Source organism: Nicotiana attenuata, chromosome 10 (genome assembly GCF_001879085.1).
Source record: "Nicotiana attenuata strain UT chromosome 10, NIATTr2, whole genome shotgun sequence".
In the NCBI taxonomy this organism is placed as follows: Eukaryota; Viridiplantae; Streptophyta; class Magnoliopsida; order Solanales; family Solanaceae; genus Nicotiana; species Nicotiana attenuata.
In genome coordinates this window covers 10,873,161-10,885,916 of record NC_031998.1, presented here as the reverse complement: position 1 = coordinate 10,885,916, position 12,756 = coordinate 10,873,161, and the positions used below count along the sequence as shown (strand labels likewise).

The following is a 12,756-nucleotide window of genomic DNA, read 5'->3' as shown; positions in this document are numbered from 1 at the left end:
AAGATATTGAATCGTCATCTCAAGACCATTATTACTGTGACGTCATCCGTCTGAGAGCATTAAATTCCATATCCCAGGGAACCGTGCAGGGTCACCGTCAAATGCGGTAATCAAGAAACCCATGAACTGCCGTAGGTTCGTCTCTTCCGCTTCCCCAACAATTCCTATAAATGCTCCAATCGCTAGATGCTCCTCATCTTCACCCTTCCTTCAGGCTCGTAAATCAGAATTTTTGCTATTTGATACCTTTACATCTTTCCCTCTCTTTACGGAAAGGTTTTACCATTTTATATGGCCAGGACTTCTAGGACGGTCCCTCGACGGAATGATACCGCATCGTCATCCCGATTTTTTGAGGGGGAAAAGAAATCGGTTCCTTATTTAGAGCAATGGACCCCTCCCGATATTGACACGTCAAATGATTTCGATATCGAGACTCCCTCGTCCACTCTGGGTCGATGTGAGCACGTATCTCGATGTGTTAGCATCGTGTCCGATGCTGACAAAGTGAAGGAGGACTGCCGATGGAGTGAGGCAGTGGAGATAGAAATTCCTGACCCAAGCGACAACATTATCGGCTTCAAGGATGGCTTTCTTTACATATACACTTACCCATTCACCCTGGGTCCTGATAAATCTGTCGAATCTCCTCCTTTGGAAATCGATCCGGTTATCCTCGACTTCTGCGCTCAATATCGAGTGACTCTTGGCTAGATCTACCCGTCCTTTTGGATAATCGTGTTGATGCTCAGGCATTTTACCGAAGGGGCTACAGGCGAGGTTTTTACCCTCAGCCATTTGATCAGATTGTACCGCCCTCGGCTGTCTCGAGGCATAATCAAGCTTCGACATCGGTCCAAAAAATCTTTCTTCACAAGTGTTGACGAGGGGAAGGACCGGGGATGGATGAGCAGATTTATTTGAGTGAGAACCTCGGATATCATCCCGGCCTGGAGGATGCCTTTTCCCGAGCGATGGAACGATCGACGTAAGTGAATTTCCCTTTAGCTGTTTCTTAATTATGTTTTTGTTTGTCGCGATTACCCCTTTGTGCTTTCTCCAGCCGCTGCTTGGCATCCCGAGGTTGTCCTAGATTTTACGGGATAGATCAAGCGTTTGGATGAAAAGTTCCCGTATCGTCTCTAGCCCTGGACCGTCATGGCTAAGAAGCGTCGGGTAGCTAAGAATCAAGGTGAGGTTTCCATACCATTCGTGCTTCGCATTTTGTGTTCCCTTCTGAGCTCTAAGTAATGGCGTATCACGTTTATTGTGTTGGTACAGGCCTTGGAGAGAATATGCAGATGAGGCCACCTCCCCCCCCCGACGGTGAAGCAGAGGACTTGGGGCCCGATATGAACAAGAAAAGGAAAGACAAGGCAGCCACTGCTCGTCCTGATGAAACTGCTGCTCTAACTTCCGGACTGAACCCTGATGTTGAGGGGGAGGACGATGATGGCAGTCCGTTGAGGAGGACAACAAAATCCAGCGAGAGAGATTTACAGGCGCCCCAGTCGGAGGCTGCTGAGTCTGGGACGGCTAGGTCCGGCAGGGCTAAGGAGCCGGAGGTCCTCAAAGAGGACGTTGATGTGGCTTCGAATCATGCGGCCGGATTCCATGTAGCTTCTGCTAGCAGGACTATCGGTCATGATGGGTCGGAGTTCGGGGCCTTCCAAGAACACGGGTCGCTATTCAAAGAAATCGACGACCCGAACGATCTTATTCAGAACTATCCAGTCTCATCAGGAGAGCTGAGGGATGCTGAAAGGATGATCGGTGCCAAGGTTGGTACTCCTTTCAGAGGGGAAGGTTTTATTGCCAACATTCTTGATGGCGTAATCGACGGAGCTGATCTCAACGTCTCTGGCGCCGTCAAAGCAGCGGAGAAGTCTTTGCAGCAGGTGATGATTTTTCCTTGCGCGTTTCTTTTCGCTTTCGGGCATTATTCGTCATCATTCTTAACTTTCTCGTGGTGCCGTAGTGTAAAGAGATGTATGATCATGCCATTCTTCAGCTTCATGGGTAACTTTCATGCCATGAGAAGGAGCATAATAACATTGCTTTTAAATTACAAGACTCAGAGGCTCGCGGTGCCCGGGGAGATAGAGAGTTGGGGGAGCTTCGGGCCTCTTTGGGGGCGGCGCTTCGGGAGAAGGCCGTTCTTGCTGCTCAGTTATTCTGCATTGCTCATACCTGCTCTTTTACTCTGTATCAATACATGTTCTGTATTCTCATATTCATCGTCTTGCCTCTAATCGTAGGTCAAGCAAAGCAGCTAGCGGATTAATGAATTAGAAGTGGAGGTCTCCGGGCTGAAGGAACGGAGCGAGACAGTCACTACTAAAAAATTGGCCTATTGCAACGGTTAAAAAACTGTTGCAATAGGTAATAAAACCATTGCCTTAGATCTATTGGGACGGTTTAGCACCCGTAACATCATGTCGCGTGTCAATAGGCCTACTGCAACGGTTTTTTGCAACGGTTCGAAATTCGTCCCAATAGGTCTTTCTATTGTAACGGTTTAAGAACCGTCGCGACCCATTCTAGTGTGACGATTATTATTTCAAATGTAACGGTTTAGAACCGTTGCAATTGTCATTTTTTGCAACGATTGTATTGGCTATTGCAACGTGTTTTTGATGCTATAGCAACGGTTATTAGAGGTCTTAAGAGCCATCGCAACGGTTTTTAAGAGCTATCGTAACGGGTTTTGCCTATTGCAATGGGATGATGGTTTATTACAATAATTATTTATTTATATATATACTTAATTTATATAAATCACAAAAGAAAATATGCAACAACAAAATGCTAATCCAAATAATCAAGTAGTATTATCTTTTATTAAACAAAAATGTACAATACTGTTTGACAACTTCAAGAGTTGACATACATAGAACTTCTAAAATAAAAAATTCCTAGAACATATGAAGACCTTGCAACCATCAACCAATATCTAAAGTACTTCACTGCTTTTGTCTACTCCTTCTTGATTTGCTTTACCTACAAAACCATCAAAAAACTAAGTTATATCAAATTTATTTGCATAGCAATTAATTAAAAAAAGAACTCACATGGAAAGGAAAGCAACATACACAAGATTAACATATAGTTCCACTTAATCAATTTTACAATAAGTCAAAAGATATGCAAGTTGTTAGGGAGTACCATCCAAATAATATCCAAATGAGTCCGACTTATGGAGTATAAGTTGCATGTGACAATATTAAATATGGCAGGCAAGCATTAAGAAAAAGGCCGTAACTTCATATTTTAGAAAAACCAGTCAAATGAGAAATATTTCATACGGCAAGAACTTCATATCTCATTCTCAGTCAAACACAAAAAGCGACAGCAGGCAGAAATACTTCTTCATACTAATATGCGCCAGCAAAAATAACTTTACTTGTTGTAACAAGCATCTTCAATAACTCCAAGTAATATCAATAGAAGCTATTAAAAGTAGAAAGAAAAAAGTATTGTGCACACCTTCAGGTTGTTAGTTTCATACCCAACTTCACACATTCATATCCAACAATTAGTTTCAATAATTAATTGCTAGAGAGTACACCTAATACATTCTTATGACAAAATAAAAACACGAAGAATAGTTTTAACATGATAATGCAGTAGTATTGTAGTATCAACAAACAAATTGATATTAACACAAAAAAGATGAAGTTGCATACTTAAATTGTAATATGTCTTTCACATGCTTCAGACAATTTAGCTCTCTTTCGACGGCTAGTATAGTTAGCAAGAGGTAAGAATAGTAAAGGTATCGTGTCCATTATGCAAAAAAAAAAAAGTTGAAAGCTTCACACTGCTACAGGAGTATAGCATTGACCATATCAAAGACTTTCGAAAAGCAAAGATCTGCAGAACTAACAGACCAGTTTCCTTGCAAAACTCACTTATCAAAGGAAAAAGAAAAAAATGTTTCCTTAGCAATCTTCGAAATGTCAGGCGCACAGTTTGTGAAAAAGAGGCAGTCAGAATATCCCTTAGCAAGTTCATAGAACCTACCGCTATGATCCTGATGTGCAGAAATACCAATGCAATGGCCTGAGCATAAAGCATATATTTCTTGACACAATGATCTTGGGACAATTATCATATCAATACTCTCAATATCGGTGTCATCAATGATCTTGGCTAGTTGTTCTTGACACATTATCAACTATTCTCTTTTAGTCACTGTTTAGTGTAGAAAAGAAGCAAGCATTCTCTGTGGGCAGTTATAGTATTCAAAGCTTTGAACTTTACTGATGGAATCTCTTCTCCTCTTTTTTTCTTGGTCTTTTCACTACTAGATTTATAGGCCTAATAACATTTATTATTAGGGAAGCTTCTAAAGCCATAAAAAGTTCATTAATTTTTGGACGTATGTCCATTTGGCAAATGCAGTATATCTTTAGTTACAGAGTGTTTGTGGTTATATATAACTAACACAGGCACCTACCTAACAAAACCCAAGTAACAGAGTGCCTTGAAGTTGTTACAATCTTCAAGTCTTAGGTTGTCTTTTCTTTTTTCACTTATGGTTTGCAATTTAAGTAGATTATTTTTCTAATTAATGAGATTACTGTTTAAGTTTTTATCTTTTTAGTTATCGGTGTTATAAGTTCGGTTGTGAAATTTTGCATCTTAGATCATCATCAAGAAAATGGTGCCTGAAAAACAAGCAGATGTCAAGCAGGAGATTGTAATATCCGAACAGCACATGAAGACACAAACAGAGTCTAATTAAAGATCCACCACTTAACCAACATCAAACTAGCCCTTATACCGAAAGCCACACAACCAGTAGAAGATGAAAAAAACAAAATTACTATATTAATCGGACTTGGCCAGCATACTAATTTTCCTGTAAGAAAAATTGTCAAACATCTTGCGTGCACGAAGCGAGATCACTCAGTTGCGAACAAGAAGAAAAGAAAACTGTGAACAGAGAAAGAGAGATGTGGTAGAAGAAGTAACAGAAGGAGGAGAAGAAGGAGAAGAAGAAGAAGAAGAAAGAAAAGAAGGGGTGTAACATTTGGAGTAAGTACTAACCTCGATTGTTACTACCAGTAGAGAGGCGATTGATTAGTTGAATAGCATTTTGTTGAGCAAATATAGCTTCTCCATGTGAACGAGCACTAAAATTCAACATGTAGGATCAATGTGTAATCCTAGATTCATACGTCGAAGTTGTGAAACGACATTAAGTGTAATTTCTTGTTCCCAAGCATTAAAATAGAAAATTCGTACAATTTTACTAATTGTATCCTCATATGAGCTTTTGTATACTCGACCAGGTTTTCTTTTTTGGTAGCCACAAAGATGTCCTTACTTGATAGATTATCAGAAGTTTTCTTCTTTTTTTGCCTGGTTACATAAAAACAAATATGAAAAACTTTTCATGTAAAGCTGACAAGTTCATATTAAAAAAGTGATAAACATACTATATAAAGAAACATGTCGATAGTTTTCACTTCTTAGATGATAACAAAACTTAAGTAGCAGAAAACAACAAGTTGAGACATGACGCCACCTCCCAGATACTGAACTATGACGATTTGGTGCCAATTTGTTAAACTATCATTATTACCAGTAAGATGCGGCAAAATTTAATCATCTTCACTTGTCATGGAAACTGGTCAATGGTGTATTCTTACTTGGGTATAGATAGTGTAAAAAAAGATAAAACATCAAACCTCGCGGACTAGAGCAAAACTTGTCTTGCCAGCAGTGTGTGGATGCTTCAACTTTTTTCGATTCTCAATATTGATTTTGGATTGTTTCTGCAAATAAAATGAGTCAATAAATTTGGCAGCATCATTGAAAATATAACTTAAGATTTGGTAGCATAGATTTGGAGAGCAACAATATAGCATTAAGCATTTCAGACACTCTAATTTGTAAAAGAAATTTGCATGGTTCTTCTTCAAAAGCTATTGTTAAGTTATATGAAAGTTAAAGCCTCAGAATATAATCACTCACCAGGTATTTATTATTATGTTGCTATTTCAGGCTACCAATATATAGTGAGGCAAAGTTGGCACTTATCATCTACTTATGGTATCCAAAAATAAAAAGTACAGCATATATATATGATGCCTTTAGCATATAGTCAAACAACCTAACTAGCCAATCTAGTGTCAATCTATAGAGTGGCGACTTCTCAGCTAGCCACTTTAATAACAATCCAAAGACTTGATCTTAAAGAGTTACATGTTTGGCGAACCAATATCAAACAGGAGACAAAGATATACCAAGACAATCATTTCCTTTTACCAAGGACAAAACTAATCTCCAATTTAACATTCCAGCCGATTGAAAAAAACAAACCAGTTTTAAGCGGGTACAATTCTACCAAACCCATAAAAGGAATTAACATCACAACAAATTGACCCAAAAAAAAACAGTTTCAAGTGCATGGATAATTCGATCAAACACATAAAGGAATTTAACATTCCAGCAGATTGACAAAAAAACAGTTTCAAGTGCAGGAAAAATCCAATCAAATCCAGAAAGCAAATGATTGTGAAAAATACTAGGATAGAAAGGAAATGGAAACAAGTATGTTTTTGTTGTTTCCTAAAAGATCAAACTCGTATATGTAATATTTATTACAAACAATATACTACGCCGCATCTGCTGAATGAGTCCAGGAAGGAAATATTAACGTTATGGGAATCCCAGGTATGACTTTTACATTCACAAGGACAATAACATATACTATATAAATATGCATATTCCACCACCACCGATATATTTAGGGGAAGAAGGTAACTAATACAACAGAAGCTCACTCAAAAAGCAGAAGCACAAAAAAAATTTGGTGCAAACACTATATGGAATAAGTGTTTTCTTTAATATTCCGTCCCAAGGGCGAGAATAGCACCAATAGAAAAATCAAAAATAATTTGAGATAAGAGTAAAGAAGGCAGTGAACAAATCCGTACTGAACTTTCACTGAAACAGTTTACTATTCACATTGACAATTAACAGTTAGACAAATGGAGGAAGAAAAGCACAGTGAATTCTGCAAATCTTCATATGCACGAACCAGTTTTAAATTTTATTTAAGGAAAACATATTCAGCGATTGCAGTGTTCAAGTTTACCTTGTGGAAATCGGAGTTCCAATAGTCTATCAACGAAATTATCAGCACAATATTCCCCAAGAAAAAAGATCACAACACAATAAAAATTGTGTATTTCTAATCAATAACAGTATATCGCTTAGATACCCTAAAAATAAAATTAAAATCAATTAATCTGGTGTAAAGGAACTTACGATGATATTTATTCCACAACTACCCGGTGGCAAATTCTTCTTCAGTTAGGAATGAAATTTGAGAATTAGCGCTCAACTATTGAGAAATTGCAAAATGAAATCAGCAAATTAGGGCTTAACTGTTGAGAAATTACAAAACTAGTAAAAGAAGAGAACGAAATAAATTAGAAATTTATGAGAATCGAGCAAAAACCTTGAATTAGGGATCTGTGGAACTTGACGTATTAGCCGACCTTAATCGAGAAAAAAACCTAAACTTATTGGATGGTTCGAATTGTTTGAAGGAGCTGGTTGTTTATGGTCCGAATTAGAGCTCAAATGTTGACAATTGTTTGCTGAGATTTGGTCGGTTTAATGGAGGTTGGCAGAGGGACTGTCACCGGCGTTGGACTGTCACTGGCGGGGGTGTCAGCAGCGGCGACGAGGTTTGGCAGAGAGATTGGGCGTGAGCTTTGAGAGGGAGGCTAGCTTTATATTTTACCTTATCCTTTTAATTAATTAGTAGTACTATTACATAAAAAATGCAGGTAAAAAAATAGAATATAAATAATTTGGGATTTTGGCGGGTTTCACGAAAATTTAGGGGGGAAAAGAATTAAGAGGGATTCATAACTATTCCCATTGAATTTTTTTTCCAGATCCGTTGCAATAGATTCGTCTATAGGAACGGTTAGAAGAAACGTTGCAAAAAAAATAGCTATGGGAACGGTTTCCACACAAGTGCAATGCGTTTCTGGTTGAAGTGTGCCGAATATACCTATGTCTTATTGGAAAGGTTACAACCGTTGCCATAAGCACTCTATAGCAACGGTTTCTGAACCGTTGCAAAAACGTTCGCTACCATAGGCTGATTTTCCAGTAGTGAGTGACCGAGGAATTGGCGACATACCGGGGCCTTCTCTCGGACACTCGCAGGGAGATTGTTGCTTTGGCCGCGGCTAAGTTGGAGGCCGAACGAGATGCTTCTACTTATAAGGAGGATGCGGCCACGGCGCATGCAATCGTTCGTGACATATCCCTGGCGGCTGAGCAGAAGCTGGTCCGAGCTGTTGAACATGCCAAAGTGAAGGTGAAGATGGAGGTCCTGGAAGAACTCGAGGCCAGAGGTTTCGAGCTATATGCTGACCTAGAGGAGGCTCCCGTGAGGGAGGGAAGACTGGTGCTCTTGATTGTCCCCGATGGGGGTGAAGATGATAGTGGCGAGGAGTAGTCTCCGAGCCCCTTTTTTGTATGCCTTCTTTTTGTTCCATGTGTTCTCCCTTCTAGGAGACGAATAGAGCAAAGGTGTTTTTCCTTTTTGTCAATATATGAAAGGAGCTTTTATTCTGGTATTCCTTCTTGCTTTTGAGCATCGAGCATCGGGCCTTTGGAGCCCTTTCGTAGGTCGGACCCGGGGCCTCAAGACTAGCCACATCCCGAGGTTGAGCCGGTAGCTCCTCCAAACCTACGTAGGGGATCTCTCGAGCTCCCTTGATTTTATGAATTATGCGGGGGCCTGGGATGATTCTGCCAGTGCACTCCCCAAGGAGAAGGTGACGTTAACGCGGCTAGAATTAATTGGCCTTCTTGGGCAACTGAGCAGTTGTTGCCTGGCCCCTATATATTTGCCTATCCGCCCTTCAAGCGGCGATTCTGCAATTTTTTGATAAGCCTATCTCCTCTGTAGAGCTTGGCGATTTGTGTGAGTCCCTCCACTTCTTTGCTTCAGGAAGTTTTTGCCTGGGTCCTCCTCTTCTTCTCCTTATTCTGTCGTGGCCATGGCCGCCGCTTCGACATCTGATCCTCGGACAAAGGGGATTCCTTCCTGTGTTCCACCTTTGGTTGGCGCCAGTAGCCCTCTCCCGATGCCGGGGGAGCGAGGCCCGGAGTGCGCTGCCTCGATGAGGGTCGCCATACCGGGGAAGCCTCCCAATGTTCCGTGCCATCGGGAGCACGTCTCGAGGATTATTTCATCAGTGTGGGAGGAGAACCTCGGGGCGATCAGGAGAGAGTGCGGAAGGGGGGAAGGCATGATTCTACAAGTACCTTCCCCCGAGGAGAATGTCATGACGCATGTTGAGGGTTTCTTGAGCGTGTATACCCAAGTTCTCGCGCCGGGTTCCCCGGACCAGGTCGTGCTTGATTTATGTAGAAGGTGTCAAGTAACATTGGTGCAGGTTCATCCCTTTCTCTGGAGGATAGTGCGGTCGGTGCGATATTTTGTTGATAAGGCCGGGATAGAGTTTACCCTCAATCACCTCATAAGGTTGTACCGGCCATTACGTTACCGGGGCCTAGTTTCTCTTCAGCACAGGTCCACTCGATCTTCTATGATCGGTGGCGAGGAGGATGAGGACCGTGGATGGATGAGTCAGTTACTTCCAGTCCGGACAACCGACATTATCCCCAGAGAATTTTTACCGTTTCCATGGTACTCCGCACGTAAGCACTCTGTTCGAACTGTCTTTCTCTTCATATGAGGTTGGCCCCATAATAATGTCTTCCTGTCCTTTGTTTATAGCAACTCATTGGTTGCCTGGTGAGATCCCTGATTTAGCCGAATGGTCTTGTAGGCTGGGAGCATGCTGGGCTCACGATAGGCGCCGGTGGAGAGATCTTTCAGAAGGGAGATGGGAGGCGAAGCATTATGGTAGGTGCCTGGAGTTCCCCCCCCCCCCCCTTTTAGGGATGGCTTTCTTTTTGCTAATTGGCCCGATTCCTCTATCGCAGGTGCCGGAAGTTTATTCGAGGCGAGACTGGGTTCCCCAAGAGAGGAGGAGAGACTGTTGGTTCAGGAATCAAGGAGCGCTGGCAAAAGGAAAGGTGTTCCGTGGTGCGAGAAGGCTTGCGGTGAAACCCCTTTTTCGCAGCGGTTGAGGGGAAGCGATTCGGTCAGCCGGCAAGCTTCCCGGATTGATGCACCATCGGACGTTGCTTCGGACCTCGGCGAGGCCCATCGTCTTGGCCTTGCGGTGAGTTTCCGACTGTAGTAGGGATGTTCTGGCCCCATGCTCCTTTCCCTTCCTTTTACTTACCTGGCCTTTCTTTTTCAGGCTTTTGATAGGCTCAAAGTCGAGCTGCTTCGTTGCGAGGCCCCGTTGCGGGAGGCTCGAGAAAGGAAAAAATCACTCAAACTTCTCTGTGCGGAGAAGGAAGATAAGCTCATTTCTTTACGGCGTGGGGTGGATCGAAGCCGTGCCCCGGAGGTCCTCTTGGAGAAACAGGTATTCTGCATCCCGCGCTGGCCTGTATTCCCTTTTTCGTCTTACTGTCTTTGACGTGTTGCTGTTTCAGCTGAAGGACAAGGCGGAAGAGATGGAACAACTATTGGGCGAGGTTGGCAAAGCCAAACGTGAATTCACTAAGCTGCAAGCGCGTGTTAGTGCCCATTCTGAGGCCAAAGAGAGGGCTCAGGCCGTGACATCCGTTCTTGAGGCGCAAATTCAGGCCGCTCGTGCGAACGATTCCGCTCGGGCGAAGATGGTCGCGAGACTCTCATCCGAGCTATCAAGGGCGAAAACCGAGGTGGTGAACTTCCGGACCGAGGTTGTAATGAATAATACTAGGGCGGGGAAAAAAATGGCGGCTCATTCAAGGAGTGTCGCTTCCGCTAAGGCTGAGCTGAAGAAGGCCCTCGATCGTGCAAATAATAGAAGGGAATATGAGAGATGCAGATCCCGGAGGGAGACACTCGAGGAGATTCATGCCAGAGGTTTTGATCTTTCGGAGGAGATCAGACAAGCCAAAGGAGAGGAGGTCGATGCCAAGTTCCTGATATCCGATGATGAGAATGATGAGGAGGAGATCGCCGGACCGTAGCTGGCCGGGGAAAAAAAGGGGGGGAACGAATATTCCCTGCCTTTGTTGTGTATATATAGCTTTCATTATACGACGCAGGCCGAGATTGCGCTTCGTCATCAATATGTAGCAATAAGAGGGGAAACCCAGCAACTTGTATCTTCTGTATTTCTGTTTGTTTCCATTGGATCGATTTGATCCTGGATTTGCCCTTAGGCTTGCATCTTTTGACTGTCTTTGGGTTCAGTCTCCGAGTCGGGGTCCGACTCGAGCTTAATATACCCTCGATTCCTGCGTTTGTTCGGGCTGACGATGATGGTTTTTATTTCCTGCCCTTGGGCGTTTGGTTGTTTTAATCAGCTTCGGGTCCAGTCTCCGAGTCGCGTTGCGATTCGAGCTGCAATCGAACCTTGAGTTTCTGGCCGGCGATAGTGGCACTTATGCCGTGACCGTAGGCATATTGCAATTTTTTGGGTCCAGTCTCCGAGTCGCGTTGCGATCTGAGCTGTAATCCACCTTCAAATTTCATTGAGTTTCTGGCCGGCGACAGTGGCACTTATGTCGTTTGGTCGTTGAGACCTTTTAGTATGTGGCCCGTAGGCTTGCTTAGTTAACTATTTTGGATCTGGTCTCCGAATCGGGTTACGATTCGAGCTCACTTTAATCCTCAAGTTGTCAATTCTTTAGCTGGCAATAATGGCTCTTACGCTTGTTTGGTCGTAGAGACCTTTCAATATGAGGCCCATAGGCTTGCTTAGCTGGCGACAATGGCTCTTACGCTATTTTTTGCCCGTGGGCTTTTTTGTAGGCTTTGTTTCCGCTCGTTAAGGTCTTTTAGAGTATTTTTGCTTGACCCGTCGTCGGTTCTAGAAGAACCTCGATTTCAAGTCGTTCCCGCCGATGTTTTGAGCACCTCGTAAGGTTCATAGCTCGTAGGTCGAGTAGATCGACGCTCTTGTGATTTGGAGCCGACGCGGTTAGAGCTCGTTTTTTGCCTGTTGAGGGAAGCCTGTTTTAACCGGTTCTTTCCGAAGTATATTCGGAGTATTTTTAACGACAGTCGGGCGTCCCCGAGTCATGTTATTTAGGTTGTATCACCGTTTTGACCGTAGTCATATGCGTTTGGCCGTAGCCATTTTTGATCCCAAGTGACAATTTAGGCATCTACACCGAGGGTATGCCCTTTAGGGATTCTTACAAATGCGACGTATAGCCTAAACTGCGGGATTTTCATGCTTGTTGAGGTCTTACAGTTTGTCATGCCTATTGAGGTCTTACAGTTTGTCATGCCTATTGAGGTCTTACAGCTTTGTAGAATAGATATGGTTATGTCGAGGCTTCCCGCTAGGGGTTTTACAGTTTTGGGTTTTCCAGTCGTATGGCGATTAACGGCAGTCTCCGAGTCATCGAGTTTGTTTAAGCCTGAAGACCGCTTCTCGTGAACTCAGAGTTGCCTTATAGGGGCTTGATGAGCCCGGAGTTCCGACCCTGGGGTCGTGTGGGCGCTGAATCGTTTAAGTCTCCGAGTATCTCGGGACGTATTTGGCGGAGAGGCCTTCGCCGTGAATATGCCAAAATAGCCTTTTTCGAAACATGAAATGCCAAAAAAGATATTCTTTATTTCTTTGGCATAAATATATGTTGCGAATACATATCGTCCCGCTGTTGTGAGCTCGGCCCGCATGGGTGCGGCTCCTC

General features: G+C 42.9%; 1 protein-coding gene across 1 annotated transcript in view; it reads left to right on the top strand.

Moving 5' to 3' along the window:
* LOC109232997 (replication protein A 70 kDa DNA-binding subunit B-like) overlaps positions 1-5,251 on the top strand; it is a 58,653-nt gene extending 53,402 nt beyond the window's left edge. The window contains exon 13 of the mRNA XM_019398717.1: positions 4,649-5,251. The gene's annotated coding sequence lies outside the window, so the exon portion shown is untranslated. The remainder of the gene's footprint in view (positions 1-4,648) is intronic.